Raw genomic sequence first — 21,920 nt, forward strand, 5'->3', positions numbered from 1 at the left:
TCGAAGCAACCGGTGACCGTATTTAAGTTTCAGTATAACAAACGGCAGGGACATTAGGCTAACGGAAATTTAATCTCGATATATGACGAGCCAGAAAACACGATCCAAAATGTTAATGATGACTCAGAAAAGTTTAGCATAATGGCATCACCTAAATCAATTTAAATACGCTGTTGTTTTGATAACGTCAAAAAGATTAGTGTCATTATATAAAAAGTACAGAGTGCGAAATGGGTAATACATTATACAACGAGGTACGATGTACCAACTGTTTACTATTATTCAGTCTTGATTAAACACTTCCATAACGGTGGCTTAATTCTCTATGAAGCGACAGAATGAAGTACAAGTAACGACAGGCGTGCTGTTGAAGGAAGCAGGACGGCAGTGGATGAATATATTGAAAATACGATGAATCGCTTAAAGAAAATATACAAAAAAACCCTACGCAGATTGTTTCTATCATATACATAATAAAGCCATGAGCCAATTTCCTAAGTGAGTAGGAAACATGATATGTTCTTACGTAAATTTTAAAAGATGGAATGGGCGGTGCAGTTCAAGCTTCGTGACCAGGTGTGGAGCACTCCTTATGGCAAAGACATTTATACCTTTTGGCTTGGCATATTTCACCTGAAAGTACAAAAATTATGCATTGATTGCTTATTGTATTGTGCACAGATGAAACAACTGATGGTAGTACTACATGAAAACGCCTACATGAACAAAAATCTTTAGCCATTCCACTTGGATGACCAGCGACGCTGTTTAGCACACGACAAAGAGGTGAAATCGAATGGGGAGGCCGCGTATTGTCCGGACTCCCGAGGAGCAACGCTCCTTCGAAGAGCTATGGCAGGAACAGCACAAGAATGGAATCGTCGCCACGAGTGCGTGCTACGCGCGGCCTCCCCATTACGACGAGAGAAGAGAAGCGAAATTCAAAATGGAGAACGGCACGTTGTCTGATAAAAACGCGCGACAGACCCGGCGCCCCAGGAGTGGTAGGAAACTAGGCACGCAAGAGCTTGGAACGCTGACAAAGAGGGTGGTGCGAACATAGACATAGCCGACGCGGGTCGGCTTTTTGGACTAAAATCATAGTCACAAGGGTAGTTCAAGGATGCGTTATATGTTCAGGAGCCAAACACCCGAAATGCACAGGTGGGCATGTGTGTGTCATTGCACTTGGACCCCTTCGCACAACACAAGGATTGGCCCACAGGTGTGGCCTGCTGCATCCATCGAAGACAGTGTTATCCGCCGTGGCGCCACCACTCAAGGATTGCTGTCTCGGACGGGCGTAGAAAAATCATGAGGAACGCGCTAGGAACGCCGTCGCCCGTAGAAGGCGATGCGTCCCATCCTTACCCATTCTCGCGCCGTTCGGGCAAGCCAAGCGGCCGTGATTACAACTACGGCTGTCACGTTCGCTCCCATAGCAGCCTGCCTGACGCGGCAGGCCACACCTTTTCAAGCGAAGCTTGTATTGCCTCACAAGGCAATACAAGCTTCAGTGTGCAGATGACAATCATTTAGCAAAAAGAAAGAACCAGCAAAAGTGTCGGTGCCGTTGTAAGTGTGGCTCAACGGCACCGACATTCGGACTGCCATACGTCAGCATTCCGGACTGCCATACGCACGTTACGTGGACTGTGCTGGCCCAGCACCATGATAATATCTAGGGATAGGCTTCCGAAATTTGGGATAGGTAAAAACTAGAATAACCGGTGGACCATTAGAGTTACAGAATGTATACCAAGAGAAGGGAAGTGCAGTCGAGGACGGCATGGGGTGATGAAGTTAGGAAATTTGCAGGCGCAAGTTGGAATCAGCTAGCGCAAGACAAGAGGTTACAGGAAATCACAGGGAGAGGCCGTCCTGCGGTGGACATAAATATAGGCTGATGATGATGAAAACCAGGTGCTTTAATGTGACAACGGGAGGTCCTTTTTTTTATACGGTTCATTGTAGGATATTCCACAGCAATATCACATCCAAGCATTCGAGGAAGATATGTTCAATGGTTTCAGGCTTTTTGCACAAAAGACAGTCAACAGACCACGAAAAAAAAACATCTTTTTGCAAGCCAGGGCTTTTCAAAACATCACCTATACCTGCACCGTATACGGACCGGTACAAAGATACTGGTAGCATCACACCACATACGCCTTGGTACAGCTTTATTCTTCGGTTCATCAGGCGCTCCCTTAAAAAATTGGAGGACGCTTAAACTTCGCCTTCAGGAGTGGAACGCGACAGCATTCAAAGATCCTTGACTGTTTCTCACACTTCCCGGCAACTGCAGCTTATGTAAACGTAATGTTTACCGGAAAACGCTGGCGGTGAGTGCTATGCAAGATAGCGCGCTTTCTGGTAGAAACGCGGCCTCTTTCGTGGGCCGGCCTTCTTTTATTGTTTGCAGCTTTAATATTTCAGCCTGAGAAGATTTAGCATAAAAGGCATGCGCTGTCGTTTTGTTTCAAGAAAATTGTGGGCTGTGAGCAACTTTAGTGGTAAAATGTATTTGGAGGGCCTGCGTGATTGGGGATGATTTTCTCGGCCGCGGGCGCCAATGCCAACGCCGGATTTTCTGTGACATGGAGCCCTAAACGCTATCGCGTTAAAAGCGGGGTCTTATATGCACAGGTGGTCGGTACGCACTCGCGCTCGGCACGCGCTCGTGCCACTGCTCCCGCGTTCGTCGTCTGCTTTGACAGCTGGCTTCATTGCCGCTAATAATTCCCGCGTATAATTTCACTTCTGTCGTCGTAATGGAGAGGCCGCGTTTACGGGGGCATGAACCGTTGCTTAAGGGGGTATGAGCCATTGAATGTCTTATGCAACGGACAGAATGATTTTGAAAAAATGTCATGGAAATCCACCCAGAATGAATGCGCTCGGGAAAAGCCTCGCCGACGTGCCAATTCTAGCGTGAGGGCCTCCAAAGCCCAGACGACACGTCATCGTAGAGTCGCGGACCCCGAGTTGAGGCAGCACGATGTTGAGGCTGTAGCGCCCACCGATGCCACAACGCGGGGCTCGTTTGTCGGCGCTCTCAGCGGGCGCCTTGGTGCCGGCTGAGACAAACAGGAAAATAAAGACGTACAGCGTGTACTCGAGGCGCAAGCTCGGCACGCGCAGTGTCGTTCTGAAAGCTAGCCACGCTGGTCGTCGTAGCCGCCGCTCGGCTCACCGCCTTTGCCCTTCTATAAAAGTAGCAACGACGCCACGGTTCGTCAGCCGCCGTCCCGTCACCCTACAGTGGTGACCCGGTAGAGCGCGCATTTCACCGAGCGACACGCTGCCATGCTAACTGGCTGGAGCCGCAGTACGAGGTGCTGCTTCACGTCCTGCCACTGGATCTCCAGCACCGCCTCGGCGTTCCACGAGCTCCGGCAGTCCATCCTAAACTTCGGCGCTGCCTACTGCCCTCTTCCAATGGCTGAGCGTACGGTGCGCGAATTGCTGCCTTGGTCCTGTGCTGTAAGCCATCATCAGGCCAGCCTTCTTCCCTCGACTTGCCCCGATGTCACCACTGTCGCGTGCCATAGTTGGTGGCGAGAAAGGCGATAACGTGACCGGTATCATAGTCCTGTCGATACCCTCAGTGACAAGATTGTGGGCGTACTTGCACGAATGAGACCCCTGGTGAACGCCTGAAGCCGGGGACTGCGGTAGCGCATCGAGTGGTCGACGAGATGGTATCGGGGCAAGTCGAGGGAAGAAGGCTGGCCTGATGATGGCTTACGGGCGCAGGACGACATGTGGCTGGTGGTGGCGGTGGGGACGCAGGCAGCAATTCACGTACGGTACGGTCAGCCATTGGAGGAGGGCAGTAGGCAGCGCCGTAGAAGTTTAGCATGGACTGCCGCAGCTCGTTCTGGGGGCGCCAGTCAGGCGATGGAACGCCGAGGCGCAGCTAGAAGTGGCAGGACGTGAAGCAGCACCTCGTACTTGAACTGCGGCTCCGGCCAGTTAGCCATGGCAGCGTGTCGCGCGGTGCAATGTGCGCTCTACCGTGTCACCACTGTAGGATGACGTGACGTCGGCTGACGAGCTGTGGCGTCGTCCCTACTTTTACAGGAGGGCAAAGGCGATGAGCAGAGCTGCGGCTGCGACGACCAGCGCGGCTCGCTTTCGGAACTACACTGCACGTGCCGAGCTTGCGCCTCGAGCACGCGCTGTGCATCTTAATTTTTCTCTTTGTTTACAGCCGGCACCAAGGCGCCGGCTGAGAGCGTCGACCAAAGCGCCCCGCGTTGTGGCGTCGGTGGGCGCTACAAGGCCAAACGTCAGGGAAGAGCTGCCTACCCTGAGTTGCGGAAACGCGATCCTGAGGCCACATTCAGCGTCGTCTAGCCCTCCAGGAACCAGACGAAGATGTTGCACGCATCGGCAAGCTAGCGCCAACTTCGCCGGTGTGACGGCCAGGTTTCAACGCGAGTTTCTCAACCGGAACTTCGGAGCCAGCTGCAGTGCGTGTGACCGGTTGTGGTTCGAGCCAATGCCTCCTGGGCATTGTTCGAGCACAACGTTCGGAGGAACGCCGAAGAAACACACAAGCTTCGCTTACTGCCACTTCCTCGACAGGGAAGGGCTAATATTTTTTTTATCCAGTGGCCGCGACGGAGGTATGTGCCATTGCGCTTGGACCCTTTCTGCATTATTGCCAGGATCGGCCCACATTTTTGCTCACGCACTCGAAAAATGCACGTAAGCCTAGCTATAAGCAGCTTCGCAGTAAGAGACAAGAATTGTCTTTTTATGCCTCTGAATTCTCCCCTTGCCCTTAACCTATACTACGACACAAGGTACAACCGTATAACGTTATTACGCAATAGCGGTGGCTTAATTTTCTACGAAGATTACTTTTAATATTGTTGCGCAAAACGTATATTTACAAATATTTACAAAATAGGCGAGTAGCACAGGCGTAGCAGCAACCAGCCAAGATGGCGAGGAGCAACCTCTACTTCCTCTTCTTCAGTGCCGGCGTAATGCTGACCTGTGCTTCGGTGCCGGTCTTCTTCAGTCTCGCGGCATTACCCCCCCGGGCCAAAACACGCGCACCTTCCGGGAAGGTCAGAGTGCATCATCAGCGGACGGGTGATACGGCTTTAGTCTGGCAACATGAACTACGTCAGTCTTGACCGGCGCAGAAGATAACATTGGCTGCGCCGGTGCAATCTCATACGTGACGTCGGTAACTTGACGCAGAACGCGATAAGGACCATGGTAGCGTGGTAGAAGCTTCGCGGAGAGACCAACGTGTCGAGTTGGTGACCAGAGGAGCACTAAGGATCCTGGAGCGTAATATACATCCTTGTGACGGCAATCGTAGCGGTTCTTCTGTGACACCTGCGACATCTGAAGGCGGTCGCGCGCTATATGACGCGCAGCGTGCGCCCTTTCGAAGGCATATTGTGCGTACGCCGATAGTTGTCGTGGAGCGGCTGGTAGTAAAGTATCCATAGGCAGTGTCAGTTCCCGGCCAAAAAGAAGATAAAACGGTGAACAACCTGCCGTATCGTGGCGTGACGAATTATAGGCAAATGTAACAAACGGCAATGTAGCATCCCAGTCGCGGTGGTCGGCGGAAACATACATGAACAGCATGTCGGTCATGGTGCGATTCAGGCGTTCGGTGAGGCCGATGGTCTGAGGGTGATAGGCGGTCCATGGTGACTTTGTGTTTCGTGGAGCATGAGCGTAGAAGGTCATCGATGACACGGGACAAGAAGTAAGGACCGCGATCGGTGAGCAGTTGACGAGGCGCTCCGTGATGCAGAATAACATCGTGAAGGAGGAAGTCGGCAATATCGGTAGCACAGCTTGTTGGAAGTGTGCACGTAATAGCGTAACGCGTGGCATAGTCTGTCGCGACAGCGACCCATTTGTTCCCTGATGCTGATGTAGGGATAAAGGTCCGAGCAAATCGAGGCCGACCCGGAAGAACGGCTCCACTGGGACATCGATAGGCTGAAGAAGGCCGGCGGGAAGCGTCGGTGGTCTCTTGCGTCGCTGGCAAAGTTCGCAGCGGCCAACATACTTCTGTACGGAGCGATAAAGCCCAGGCCAAAAGAAACGACGCCGCACGCGATCACAAGTGCGCGTTACACCAAGATGACCTGCTGTAGGTTCGTCGTGAAGCTGCTGGAGGACAGTAGTATGCATGTGGGAGGCCACCGCGCCGGAACCTACCGTGCAGCAGCCGTCCCCGCCGTCTGTCATCTTATCGCTTCATAATATATTTCCCATCACGCTGCGGGATACAGTGGGAGTATTGTACCCGTACAAATTAATGTCATGTCCGATGGCATTTCAGATTTCAGTGATACTGTTGAGTAAGCAACCGCATACAATATCGGAGCATGAGTGCTTTAACACAAGGGCTCTCCGCGAGCACCATTAGGGCAATCGCAGAGAAGGGCATGATTTGGTGTGATAGGACTGTAGTAATGACAAAGCGCATGAAAACCAGTCAATTAGGGGCTCATGCGTGATTATGATTAAAGCGATATGACTAAGCTAGCCCATATATATTATGACTGCTCATTCTGTCGGCGTTTACAATGCTAATGATGGTCCAGAGAAATCAATATTTAGGTGCAATATCCCAGTGAATATCGACCGAACACGTGAAAATTAAGACAGATGAATGTTAACATGTGAACAATGTTGGTTTTTATGGTGACCGTTTTTACCTGCTGACGTGGAATTCGCAACTGCTTGTATCCGATATTTGTCCAATTGTTTCGTGCACGATGCGAATAGCGGTTTACATTCTAGAACCTGTACGAGCGCGAGCGATAACGCCGGAATGGTCAAATTACGCACAAGTAGTCCACGCAGCTCAGCATTAGATCAGATTTCAACAATTGACTGCTGTTCTGGCCGCTGTGGTGATTTACGCGTTGTGGGCACAAGTTCATCCAATAAAAAATTGCTGGCGCTCCCGTAATCGAGAGTAGATGTAAACATGAAATCGCTGCCATATCGCATCTTTTTCTGCCTGTGGTGCCGCCGCCTTCAACCGCGTTTCTTCTTGCAAGAGTCTAACGCGCTCAGCGTCTGTCGCCACGTTTTCTTGTTGCATCGAAGTGGTCGGCTGCAAATCTGCGTCCTTAGATCCCCTGTATCTGCCTTCTGAACGTCGCTATTACAAATGACATAAAGCTTCAGCGTACTAGAAGTGGTATTGTGAAGAAACAAGAACTCGGAAGCAATATTTTTTGTAACTTGTTTGGAGAGCAACTAGCGTATGTAATGCAGTCCTCTATACAAAGGGTTGGGGGCCAGATACCGAATTTTATTGTTTCGACTGGTTGGCCGGATGATCTCGTTTTGTTCTCATGCGGAGGGTATCTAAAGTGCACGGTGTGATTTCCTGTGAGCTCTTTACTTGCCGAGCATGTGCTCTGGGGTCATAACTATCAACAATCATAAGTAGAACCATTAATAACTACCCGTTTTTATTTTTCTGATTTATTTTTAACTTCCCGGCATGTCTTCGTTTTGAGTGCACGGATAACTGCTCTGGCTTTTGGCTCAAGGTGACTTGAATGTCGCCGACGACAGCAGCTAAAAGCATTTGATGCTTAAAAAGCTAAGTAAGGTCACGCATTTCAAAATAAGGGTAGTTTACCCAAAATAGTGTTAACCTGAGGCCTAAAAATTGCGTGAGCGTTGCTTGCTTTAGCCGCACACTATCAGAATTAGAGGACGCTTAAGCATCGCCTTTCAGAGTGGAACGGGGTAGCATTCAAAATTCTCTAGCTGCTTATCAGGCTTTTTTCGCGTATATTCCAATTACAATCCGAGCTGTCATGTCTGTAGGTTGTTCACATGTCAACATTCATCTCTCCTAGTCTTCTCGTGTTCGGTCGATATTCAATAGGATATTGCACCCAACGCCTTGCGCCACGTGGAGGGCCTGTATGGTCGGGGTGGTTCGGTAGTGGTTCGATTTCTCCGCCAGGGATGCCACGGACGCCGATGCTTAGGCCGAAGCCGACACCGACGCCGGTTTCTTTTTTTTTTTTTTTTGCGACACGGGGCCCTTAGCGCTATCGCATTGAATGTATTATTCTTCACCATCTCAACAACATGGCATCTCCAGATGGCATTCGACGAACTGCGCACTTACGGGTGCATCGAAGTGGTCGGCTGCAAATGTGCGTCCTGAGATCCTCTGTATCTGCCTTCTGAACGTCACTATTACAAAAGACAAAGCTTCAGCGTACTAGAAGTTAGGCCGAAGCCGACACCGACACCGGTTTTTTTTTGCGTTGTTTGCGTCGAATGTTGTTGCTGATTCTTCAATCAGATTTCGTGCGCGATCAGGATAGTGGCGTATACTCTAGAATGTGCGTTACCGCCAGCAATGGCCCCGTACTGTGCGATGAGTGACACATAAATAGCCGACGCGTCTGACCGGTAGATTTCAACAACCTACGACTGTGCTGCCCGCAATCGTAGTGCCTTTTAGTGGCACGAGCACCAAGTGATACTTCCTTGCGCAGCAACTTCCGGTTAGGGACGTCATTTCTGGTCTGGAGTTTCACGGGAACCTGTACTCATGCGGTGGGTATCTAAAGTGCACGAGTGTGGTTTGCTGTGAGCTCTTTACTTACTGAGCATGTGCTCTGCTGTCATAACTATCATCAATCATAAGTAGAACCATTGAAAAGTACCCGTTTTTATTTTTCAATGATTTAGTTTTAATTTCGTCCCACCTCTGTGACAGAAATACTTTAGTCTGTTTCTGACTGGCAGCCCTAATTCCTTCCCAGACTGCGATCCAGAACTTGACATATTTGAGGAGGGCATCACCAAGTTTGATGGGCGTTACCAAGTACCGCTGATGATGCAAGCTCCAGGAATACCTTAAGCCAACTCAACTAAACAGGCTTCGACAATAGTTGGAACTCCTGACGCAGTATGACATGGCAATAAGAGCGCACTTTAACCAAGAGCACGCGGAGCGAGTGGAAGAGGAGCTACTGCCAAAGAAAAATGTGTATTATATGCTCCATCATGCAATTGTCCCCTGAGATGCTGTCAAGCTTCGTGTTGTGTTGGACACTTCCTTACACGTGCTTGGTCATCCCTGCCTGAACGATTTCCTGTTCAAGTGTATATATAAACCTCGGCGTTGACATTGTGCAGCTACTACTACTCTTTGAATGTCACCCAATAGTCCCAATTGCGGACACAAGGCATACTTGCAGATGCTTATTCGCCCGAAAGGCCGCGACATGCTGCGATTCCTCTGGATTGACTGGTTGCCCTCAGATGCTTACCGATCCCCACCTGTGGTGACATGAAAGATGACGCTGGTCCGATTCGGAGCTTTGTAAATCCTTTTTTGCTAGCAGCCACCATCCGCCATCACCTAGCGGTTTGTCGAGAGCGATATCCGGAGACTGCGGCTTTGCAGGAAAAGGCATTTTACGTCGACGACCTCATCGTGGGACTTCCGAATTTAGAGAAAGTTACAACAGCGTACACTGAAACGCGCAAAATATTCTCCGAGGCAAGCATGGAACTTCGCAAGTGGGCCTCCAATTCACATGCTTTGCGGAAACGCTTCCTGTGGGACAAGGTTGCTATTGAAGAAGAAGACAGAGAGAGTCCCGTAATGAAGGTCCTGGCGTACCCTGGGAACGTGAAAGTGACCAGATTATACACACTGTACGCTAGCTTTCTGACTTCGCCGTGAACAATCCTTCTACGTACCAACTGCATGGCGCTTCATACATTAGCTAGGGTGTGCGATCCTTTGGGGTATCTAACGCTATTTGCGCTCAGAGCAAAGCCGCTTTTTGAAGAACTGTGGAAGAGGAAGTTGGCGTACTGAATTGCCCAACATGAACCCCGGTGGCAATGGCCGTTACGTCTTCCGGCGACCAAATGATGCAGACTTTTCAATCGAGCTACACGTATTCTCGGACAAAAGTCCCAGAGCGCACGGCGCCTGTATCTACGTACGTGCGTGCTCAACAAACGGCACCTACAACACACACCTCCTGATAAGCAAGAGCCGTGTTGCACTACTAAAACGGATTTCGCTTCCGCGTCTGGAACTGTTAGCCTGCGTCGTCGGCGCGAGATTGTGTAAATACGTCAATACAGTGCCATTGCTCAGCTCTACGCAAGTTAACTTTTGGACCGACTCACTCATCGCCTTGCATTGGATTCAAAGTACACCGACAAAAAGAGAACTGTTCGTACGTCATCGAGCCTCCGAGATTCATGGCCTCACATCACCGACCCAGCGATTACATTTGCCGGGAAAGACAACCCAGCTGACTTAACACGAGGAGTGTCATCCCCTTGTCTTTTTGTGCCAGCATTATGGTGGCACGGTCCGCAATGCAAAGTGAGTTCTCCGAAGTGCAAGCGCTGCATGCAGGAGAGGGGCTTCCATCCTAAACTCCAGTTCTTCGACCACATCCTTTCCTGGACGCAAGTGGTTGACTTCGTTTGGGTCGTCGTCTACAGCAGCTTGTAGCCTCCTTGGATGTGAGGCACCCAGTCCTGTTACCAGCAAGGCACGCATTCACCTCTCTGTTTCAGCTGCGCCTGAGTGCGTACTCCATGGCGGAGTCGAGGCCACACTTGCGAGCTTCGAGAGAGGTTTTGGATTGTAAAAGGACGGCAGACTATTAAAAGGGTGCTAAGCAGTTGTTTATCTTGCAAACGGCATAAGCCTGTCGTCGAGACAAGAGAAGTTTGCTCCGTTGCCAGATAGAATCACCCGAGCAAGTCCGTTCTCTTTCGTTGGTTCGGATAACTGCGGGCCCCTCTAGACGCGTGACACGGCTGCTACTAACAAAAGGGCATACCTCCTGATCTTCTCATGTGACATCACTCGCGCCATCCATTTAGAACTGAAAACTAGTATGACAACGGCCACCACACTTATGGGCTTCCGTCGTTTTGTTTCGCGGCGGGGAATACCCGACACCATATGCTCGGATAACGCACTGTCTTTCCACAGCAGTGCGCGAGGGAGTAAGACAATGCTACCGGTTCTTATATGCTGCTCATGTCAAGATCAAATGGAAGATCATTGCAGATGGACGCCTCATCAGATCGACAAAAAATGCATAGAGACGTTCACTAAGGCGCAGCCGTCTCATTGACGAGATCCTCTCTTTGCAGAGAACAGTAAAGTAGAAGCTGTCATAAACAGCAGACCTCTTATTTATCCTGACAGCAACCCGGATAAAGTGCAACCGCTGACTCCGTCGCACTTGCAGGGAAGACGCGCCGTATGCTTTCCGCAAGAAGCCGGCACTTCCGATGGCACGTCATCGACAAGAGCGGACCTGTTCCGCCGCGCGCGCTATCGTGAGCATCTCACAGCGGAGCTATGGATCCGATGGAAGCGGTCGTATTTGCACTCACTTTGGTCCGCGCACAACAGCCCTGTTCATGAACTACCTCGGCTACGCGAAGGTGACGTGGTGCTTGTGCATGATGACAGCGCATCCGGAGATGACACCGGAGAAGCAACCTATACGCATCCCGTATGGTGCACGGGAACAAATGGGAAAACACGGGTTTAGTAATTATCTGCAACCCTTGCATTTAAGCAGGAAAGTGAGATTTTCGCAACGCATTGCGCTTAAAATTCTCCCTATTTTCATGGAAATTCAAGTCCATATCTCATGCAATTGTTTTAGGAGTCGGGGAAAGCGGCGGTATGGCACCCTGGAACACTTCAATATGTAACTTTCTACAAAGGCTTGCAATGAACCTACACAGCAAAAACATTTATCGCTAGTCACTCAGGATATTCTTTCGTACTTCGAATAAATATTAACACCGTGCCCCGCATAGTTTACTGAGGATACCGGGATCAACAACTAAAATTCCCTGTATAAAGCATAACAACTGGGGGAAAGAGAGTATTCAGTAGCGGTTTTTCGAGTACGCAAGCAGCCACCACAGTTCAAACTTATGGAACACGTCACAATAAGGTGGTCTTCAATTCTTCCAAGTATAAAATATCTCCTGTTCTTTCTGCTGCCGGGAAACAAGTAGTAGGGTAGCGCTTATTCATAAACGGCCTGAAAAGAGAGCACTGCACGGGCCGATTTTTTCAGCCCGGGCCCGGTCCGGGCCCGTTTTTACGTTGAGCTGCCCGCCCGAGCCCGATCAAAACTTTTATGGCGAGACCCGGGCCCGGTCCGGGCCCGGAAATAATCTACGTTACCCGCCCGGCCCGGCCCGCCACCCCTCTACCTTAGGCCCCAGCCCAGCCCGAGCCCGGCTCGAAATCGGCCCGAACCCGGCCCGAGACCGAAAAATATATGTTTTAGGGGCGAAGCTTCTTAGGGTGTGGGCCTGTCCCTCTTCTGTAGTATGTAGTAGTAGTAGGTAGCCACGTCTACTTTTATGGAAAAAAAAAATCCGACAGTTGTGTCCATAGCGCGGAATCGAACCAGGGACCCCTCGCTTCCGAACGCGCGGCGCTAACCACTACGCCACGAAGCGCACATGGACACACGCACCACGATGACAATAAATACCCAACAATAACGAAAGACTGCGCGTTTCTAACGCGTTTGTGCTAGCGCGTTACGGCCCGTGTAAGAAGCTGGTGTAAGACGCTGTGGCCTCTCCGCCTTACCCCCGTATTCATAAACGCTCCTCGACTTGAACTTTACCTGCCACCGCCTTGGGCAGCGCGTTCGAAACGCGTTGAAGGCGGTGGCAAGTCAAGTTCAAGTCGAGGAGCGTTTATGAATACGGGGGTTATACTCTGTCTCAGCAGTCATGTGATGGCGTCGGCAAGCGCGGTGCACGGTCCGGCATTTGTAAACGGCTGCGTAAGACGCTGTGGCCTCTCCCCCTTACTAGAGAGTACTGCACGTTTCTAACGCGTTTTTGCTAGCTTCCCCTTAAGTGGGAGATGGTGCAATTATAATGAAGGGCGCTGTTATAAAATAGGAATGACGTCACATATGGCGCGTGTCATTGGTGGAAGTCAATCGTTCGATTTTGTGCGGCGAGACTGGGCGGATTACACGGAAGATTCACGGTCTACCGATGATTCCCTCCGGAGCTTCGCCCACTCATCATTCACCCCGTGGATATGCGGTTTTTTTCAGAGTTTATACGCCCGAGAATAACTCGCTGCACGTTACATGGACACCACCAGAAAGCCCGAGCCCGACCCGGGCCCGCGTCAAAAAATCCCGAGTCCGGCCCGGGTCAAAAAGCACACGTCGTGCCCGAGCTCGAGAAAAAACTGCTCTACCTGAAAATGAAATCGATAAAAGCAGAAGTGACACAGGCCTTTAGAAAAAATTCAGTTAAGTGTTCTATTGGCACTGAAATGGCTCTGCACGTCCGACCGAGGTCACTTTCACGTACATATCACCTCGCAGACCCTCATGTAATGTCCCGTTCTGGGACCTTTGAGATATTATGAATAAATGAACTTGCATATAAAACCCTAATCCGTTCTAAAGTATAATATGCCAGTGCTATCTATGACAGCCACCAGGTTAATATGAGCAATTCCCTTGAATCGGTTCAGAACCGTGCTGCCAGGTTCATTCTTTCTGGCTACTCCTATAATACAAGTGTCTCAGCCTTAAAACTCCGGTTGGGTCTTCCCTCGCTCACCTCCCGCCGCAAAAGTGCTTGTCTTTTTTTATTTTTTAGGTTATTTCATTCGCTGCCCACGGGTAACCAAATCATCATTCAAGCGCTTCGTTTCTCCCCACCATACGCATCCCAATGCTGTGCATCCACCACGCGCCCATTTCACCACGTATCAGCGTTCTTTTTTTTCTGCACACAGCCCGAGAATGGAATACCCTTCCTTCTGTCATCGCCCTCATCACCGACATTTCCCGTTTCAAAACTGATTTAAAAGACCATCTTTCAAGTCACGCCACCTAACATGTCCCGCCATTTTTGTACGTGCCCACCCCTCATGTAATGTCCCGTTCTGGGACCTTTGAGGTATCATGAATAAATAAATAAATAAATAAATAAATAAATAAATAAATAAATAAATAAATAAATAAATAAATAAATAAATAAATAAATATACGATAAGTTGTGATTACGCAAAGAAATTCGGCAGTTAGACCTGTAAGTGGTTTGATTAGACTTTTGATGGTGATAACGTATATATATTTATACTGCAACGCTACGTAGACTATTTCTGGACGGAGATTCAATAGTTCCAGCATTTGATAATCCAACCATTTCATGCAGTAAGGCACACCCATCGTTGGGAGCGGTGATTAAAATACTTTATCCAGACCTCTCCCCTCACCCGAAGGTTAAATATATCAAGCCGATTGTTTTGTTTTTTCAAGTATGGTTAGGCGGTAATTTGTAACTGCGGGAACTGTCCAGCACCAGTACTTCTGCGCAATGCAAGCGCGTATGGCGAACCTCGCACGTCGCCCACTACAGCGCGTCACGAGGAGGCACAATACTCGCTGCCCAAACCGGGCATACGTAGTAAAGAAAAGCAATATTAACGTGGTGACTATTTAGAAATAAAATTTTGCTTCAGCTGTTGTTTTGTTGGACTTTCCAGTGTTTAGCCGAAAGTGCCCGCTTTCGAAAGTGGGGGGGGGGGGGGCAAATGGCATACTTTGCCCCCCCCCCACTTTTGACAGTGGGGGGGGGGGGGCAAGTGCCCCCCCCCCCTGCCCCCCCGCCGGTAGATACGCCTGTGGGTACGGCTTTAGTGTAGGATATGATATGATCAAATCGATGAAAGAATTCACCAATCGCACACCCCTACACCTTAGCCTCTGAGCTGTGCTACTAGTGCTAGCAGAGGCCCCTGGTGTGGGGTATTTCTGGGAAGGTAGGGCAGCCTCGGCTGCTCCTACCGTGAAGGCCGTTGGCGATGCCGCCTGCTCGCTGGGCGTGACGTGGATGGCAGCCAACTGCCGTTGTGATGCTGCCCCCCGATGCGCCACTGTGGCGAAGGATGTGCAAATGTTGCTGTCGTGCTTCTCAGAAGTTATGTTTTCATTTGCGATTATCATGTTAATGCGATTATCTTATTTTTCTTCTTTCAAACTGCACATCATCTAGAGTATGCAGCATGGCCACCATCACAACTTGTGCAATAGAGCTCGGCATCCCAATCGACAGCAGAATGCTCCTTAATACCACATTTCGGAGAGGTATGCTATCCTCGATAGATCGGAGAAGCATGGCCAACACACCGGTGCCTAAAAGTATTGTCACCGATTTGGAATGTACAGTCGTACTCTGACCTTGGAGTATGTACCCTGATTCTCTGCCTCCTGCAATGTGCTAAAACTAAATGTGACGATTGGATACTTAGTTGGTAGCTATTTGTCGTCGAGTCTGATCTTGATCATTTGTAGATTGATTGCGTTTTTATCCTTCCAGGGGTTTAAAACTCAATCAACCATCAGATCATTCTCTGAAATTACGCCTTTGACAGTATTCAGGGCTCCGTGTGTTGTTACGGTGATAAGGGCATCTCCAAAGGCCACAAGGTTGGTTATCTTAACGCACGGCGATTGTTCTCCGACTTGAGGTATCATGTCCCGACTGGCTCACTTGGTGGCTTCATAGTAACTTCCAATGGTCACTGTCAGACAATGTGACAGCAAAATGCAAAATCATTCTGGCTTTCTTGTCTTATTTTGAGGATGTATATGTTCTTTAAAATTGGAATGCAGCATCGGCGCCCCCCCCCCCCCCTTTTTTTTTGAGGAATGATCAGTGGAGAAGTGTTTGGAAGATCTCGTAAAATGTATCGGATATTCGGGGTCAATGCCATTAACCTAACAAGGAGCCCAATGACGGGAGACGGCAGGTTATGTGGGGAAGCAAGCCCTGCCTATGTACATTATCGCTATAATCATTTATGCAACACCAGGTTAACCCAGGCCGCCGTGGAAAATGAATGAAATGGGGAAAAAGAGTAGTAAACCAGATTGATTGTACAAAGAGGATAGAAAGGTGGAAGGTAAGCAAAATACCTGAAGGGGTGCCGAAGTTATGCCTACGTGGATGAATGCGAAAGCATTGCGGCCACGTCTGCCGAAGCGCGGCGACGTCCGGGGGCGCCACTGGCGGAGTCACGTGACCTGAGCGGACACGTCAGCACAAACGCCGCGAACGTCACGCGACCCACGTTGTTCGTCACAAGGTTCGCACAACGTAAGGTTGTGTGTTCGAGTGCCTTAATTCTACCTTAATTAACTATACCGTTACCTTAACACCCCTTTGGAGCACATGGGGTGTTAAGGTGAAGGTATAGTTAATAAAGGTAGAATTAAGGCATTCGAATCCACGGCCGTGGTGCCATGGTTTGGCTACGCACAAAACGCCTGCTCACGCAGAAGCCGCTTAGAGGTATTGTAAAGCCCGCCGAAGTAGTTTAGCGGGTGTGGCTTCGCAGTGGTAAGCCGGAAGTTGCGGGTTTGATTCATCGCTGCGTCTGCCACATTTTCGTAAGGCCGCATTGCAATAACGTTTCTGTACCGTGCATTGTGGTAACAGGAAACAAGCCCAGCTGCTCCAAAATAATTTGGAATCCCCCACTACTTCGTTCGTCACAATCACATAGGTGTTTGTAAGTAAGCACCGGCTTGCAAAAGGATAGGCCCCAGCGAATCGTCATTCTGCTTATATTACAGCAATCGCGCTCAGTCCCCTAGGGCGCTCACTAAAACCTAACCATAAGAGCAAACATACTTGTGAAGGCGATTGGGTCAGTCTCGTATAAAAGCACTTTTCCTTATTATAGCGTCCGTTGCGAAATTAGCGCCTTCCCTACCTAGTAAGGTTCCTGATGTGCCGATGTTTATGAATTTGAAGGACACTTTAGGACTCCTTCAAAACAACGATTCACAGGAACATGGCGCCATCCTTCAACCAATTACTACATAAATATTCTCTTCCCACAAAACGTACCGCGCTATGTCCGAAGCAGGGGCTGCAGTATAAAGTCAGGTCAGCGATATACAGTGGGAACTAAACCCGTGCATGGCATAGACGTAACTCATTATATCTCATGGTCTACTTCATATGGCATCTCAATGTGACAATATTGCAAGGATCGCGCCTATGCAAGAGCCAAATGGTGCTTACCGCACTGGCGCTGGGGCTGGCGCCGGGTCGCATGCTGTGAAGGCAAAAACGGTGTTAAAATTAGTGCGGGGAGTAAACGCGCTGATTTCACGAGTGCGTTTATTGAGACACCAGACAACCTGAATGCGCTGCCCACGCAAGAACAAAAGGACAGATGCAAGAATTGGAACAGGTGAAATAGGGCTGATGGGTGCGCACAACTAATTGCTGACACGGAACCACCGGAATCCCGCCGGAGTAGATGGCTCGCTGGACTTGAAGTTTCGCGAGTAAACTGTTGCTGACACGTGCTACGAAGGAGATGCGCGAGGTTTCTGGCGACTATGAGTGTAGCCATCAATTCTGGCATGGAATAAAGGCTATAGGATGCCTTGGACTCTTGGACGCAAAAATAAAGTTTGTAGAGCAGACACTAAAGCAGAGTGCGCCACTACAGGTTGGCTATTGCAGAGGCCGGTCGAGCAGATATTGAATACACGTAAGCAAGTAAACGAAAAAATGTCTAGGAAAGGCAAAGTCGGGAATCTACTCCTGGCAATGGCAGATGACGTTTAAAATTTTCTGATCCGCAATGCAAAGCTTAACTTTTGCGATACTGTCGTATCTTCAGCTGGAGATCGCCGACGTTCAGGCGATTACAAATCTTGCCACCAAGGCCAATGTTGGCATGAGTTCTGCGTGCGTCTAACAGGTTTTCAGGCGCCTCACGTTCCTGGGGTCCTATAACGTAAAACTATCCCCCCCCCCCCAATCTGCTTGTATTCCAATCTCTTGACGTCAAATTTACGTAACCGCCGACGCAGGCATCGGGTGGTGACCCGTGGCGTTGTCTGAACAGCCTAATCAAACACTGTCCTCGTTTATAGGGGGTCACCTTTGTTCGCTTGCAAAACGAATAACATTGTCTACACTAAGCGGTTTTTGTTATCTCATTGGCTGAGAAGAGGCGAGGAGCACACTCAAGTAGAGATGGTTTTGATTGTGCCGAACGAGCGCAGTGAAAATAGATAACTGGATGAAGAGGGTGGTGCCGCGGTCTCCGATTGGTCCGCTTTCAGTTACTTAGATTGCGGTGGTTGGTCGAAAAATCGGGGCGGCAAGCAACGTAAGCGCAAGAATGCTGTTGAAACGGATCCTCAGCAAAGAACAGTCGGGAAAGCGATGTCGTATACGTGCCGAAAGGCCTCGACAACGTTTACCGCCCTCCCCCCCCCCGCAACACACACGCACATACTCATTTTTAAGTTTTACAGAATTTTCAGGAATGGCCTGTGGCAGGCGGCATAACTCCTATCATTGAGCTAGGTTATTCGATGAGGCGGACATTAGGAGCACAAGCTATCGAAACACATTAATTAACAAAAATTAATTAACCAGCTTCTTAGTGAATTACTTTACGACACATATTGCAATTTACGAATTGTAGCCGGTGAGCTTGTCAGGCGTGTCCACTTGGAATGAATTTACAGAATTTCCCGCTTAACAATCCGGCCAAATAATGTAGCAATATTAAACTAGGCCTTCTAATATAGAGTTTTGTTTTTTACCTGCACCAAATTTTTAAAGTTAGAAACATATAAATCGTGGTCACATTATTTTTAGCATTCGAGTGTACGGATTGGAGGCCTCTAGATACAGAGCAATTTCCGCACTTAGGTGCGTAATTAGCGAAGTTACGGTAATTTCAAATTATCAAGAACAGGTGGCTACAGCAAATGAGTACTATGGGGCCCGTCCTGGACACTACCGATCCTAACGATCAAAACTTGAATAGCGGAGTTCATGTAGGAGCTACGCGAACAATTAGTTTCCCTTGGCAGACTCCGTGAAACCGAAACTGGCCGCAAAAAGAGCGTCTGTGTCGTCGATGTCGCTAGCGCTTCAATGCCGGCGGGCCGCAAAATTCAGTTCGTCAGTCAGTCGTGCTCCACGTTGCGCTCTGTTGTAAACGGCTGCAACCCCTCCCCCCCCCCCCCCCCCCCCCGCTACGCGTTGGTGCGCCACTGTTCCTTTGGTTACCACGGCCACATCAGAGTCAGCAAAGTGCTCCGCCCAGAAAAGGTGAGCATTGCTTCTGCGTCAGGGGCCACAAATAACCAGACATACACAGCGCTACCCTAATAAAACGGAATAATAAGAAATACCGCTCAGCTTAGCACCCCCATAATAGCCCCTTATATTTTCGGTAGTAATATTTTCTCATTTCTTCTCTCTTCTGTTATGTTGCTTCGCGGTGCATTTCCAGAGCTGGCATCGCGCTCACCTCAGTGGATTAATAAGCGAAGTCGGAGAGGCTGCAAGTGGTGCATCGCGTGTTGAGGCATTTGTGCGTGTGACTGACTTATGCTGGAACTGCAGCTCCCTAGAGAAGGACCAGTTTGGAGCAGTGTCGCAACACGCAGCCATTTCATATTTGTAGACGCGGTTCGCACTGGGTTATCTACCGACAGAGTTTCTTTTATTGCTTTTTTGTAATATCCGAAGCTGGTGAAAGGCTCTTTAAAAGGACTAGTCAAAAATGGGCTAATATGTAATGGGCTATTATGTTAGGCCTAAGAAATGCGTCGCTCAGTTTATAGTATTCAGGCTAACGGAGCTTTTAGCTCTTATTCTGGGGCGCTGTTTGCGCGTTATGCTGATTTATTATTCTTTCTATCCTTCAGTGTTCGGGAGAGTGGCTTTTCAATGCAATGGTTTGTTTGACCAAAGTACTCACGCGCGGCTTCTTCGGCACCTGTAATGAAAGCAAGAAGACATAAGAAAAAGGCAAACACGTTTCAGTAGGGTTTTTTTTTGTATTGCTGGTTTTTAGTCTGCTCCTAAATATGCCCTTCACGCACGGCATCCACATTAGTGGACCGGACCTATTTTTGCGACTTCTGTGCAACAATAGCAAGGAATCGAGCAGGAACGTTAAACTTAGGGTAAATTGAACATTCTGCTAACCTATATTACTTTCATTTTACTTCCGACTAATTTGTATCGTTACAAAGCACCACTTTGGTGAAGGCACTACCGTGTTTTACGTGACGTTTGACATGAGGCATGTCGGTAGCAAGCTCTAAATATTTATCTTCCTTGAAATGCTTATGACCAATAAATAACTTCTGCATGTTATTTGAGCGGGTGGTTCAGTCTTCCTTATGAAGCATGACTAATTATGATGACATCATAAAATGCACGAAGAGTCATTCTACCACTTTGATTTTCTTTCAATGGAGTCTCAATCACCATGGCACAAAAATTATGTATGTTTCATACGTGTATAGACAGTCGATCGTAATTTGTGTCTGAAGGGAATATAGGTGGGAAAAAGTTATGCATCAGCCAGCTTACAGTATTCAGGCTAACTAGGTTTTTAGCGCTATTTCAGGTTGGCGTGCTATGCTGATTTATAATTTCGGTCCTTCAATGTTCGGGAGATTGGATTTTCAATGTCATGGTTTGTTTGACAAGGTACTCATGCGCTGGCTCTGGGGCGCATGTAATGAATGCAAGAAAAAAGAAACAAGAAGGCAAAAACATTTCAGTAGAATTTTTTTCCAGTGCTGCTGGTTTGAAGACATCGTTCGAAAACGCAGAGGTCATATCACAAAAACTGTTGTGTTCGAGCGTGAGATTTATGAAATATTTTCATATTTATATAACAGTTATGCTGCTGTGACTGTGGCAAATGTTTTCCATTAACGATATGCATAACAACCCTTCTAAGCAGTGTAGTTTTGCAGTGAATATATTCGAATTATTTATCGTAATTGCCCACGCCGTCTACCAGAAATAAATGCAACATTTTTTTCCTCCTGTATTAATGACATTTTTTTATTGGAAGGAATAGTATCGGTAGCGCAGACCCAAATACTATGACAGGCTTGGTCTGGCATTGTTTAAACAACATTCGCACTGTTTTAGACATTGCACCTGAGGTGCAAGCTTCTAGCGGCAAAGAAGCAAATATTTGCACACAGTTATATTGGCACGGAGTCAGCGTCAGATATACTCTATGAGCACCATCAATATGACGACGCTGACAGTGTGTCATTAAGACAGCGAATCCCCAATAAACGGCCCATTAGCTGTCACCAACCCGTTATAAACACGACGTCAGTAAAAATCCATAATAATGCGAAAGCAGTGTTGAAGCTCCACTATTTCAGGCGTACGGTGAATGTCGCCTAAGTTGATTCACAATAACAAAATCGCCGTAAAAACATGACTTGTACAGTACGCCTGCCGCATGAGGCAATCTGATGACACGTAAGTGGCAGTGGTGTGCAACTGTTCTCAAGCAATGGAAAGTGGCCTGTTGCCGTGATGAAAGCTATTACACCAATGCAGATTATTTTGAGGTAGGATAGATGATACCGCAGTTTTATTGACCAAGGTACGTACCTGCGGGTGGAGCGGGCGCGGCGGAGGCGGCGGCGGCTTTAATGAATGCGAGAAAAAAAGGGAGAGAAATAAGAGCATAAGGAGGGAGATTACGATGGAATTTGCATTTTGTACGAAGTAGTGACGTTGAAGAAAACAGTGGTAAACCTGCGCATGACTAAACTGATTTTTTATTGGGCGAACGTGTGCCCACAAAAGCAAGCTGCACTCAAAGCCCAATGATAGCGGCGAACACAGTCGGCGATCGTTTAAATTTGATCAGCGGCGAAACGCGTCGGCTTTTCTACACAAGTCATCGAAGGTTCCACAGTAATCCCTGGTGCCCACGTGTCGAAAAAGTACTAGACAATTCGCGTCGCTCATACAATCAGATTACGTAAGCGTCGGCGACAACAGACAACGGATTTCGA

This window comes from Dermacentor silvarum, chromosome 10, assembly GCF_013339745.2.
Source record: "Dermacentor silvarum isolate Dsil-2018 chromosome 10, BIME_Dsil_1.4, whole genome shotgun sequence".
Classification (NCBI taxonomy): domain Eukaryota; kingdom Metazoa; phylum Arthropoda; class Arachnida; order Ixodida; family Ixodidae; genus Dermacentor; species Dermacentor silvarum.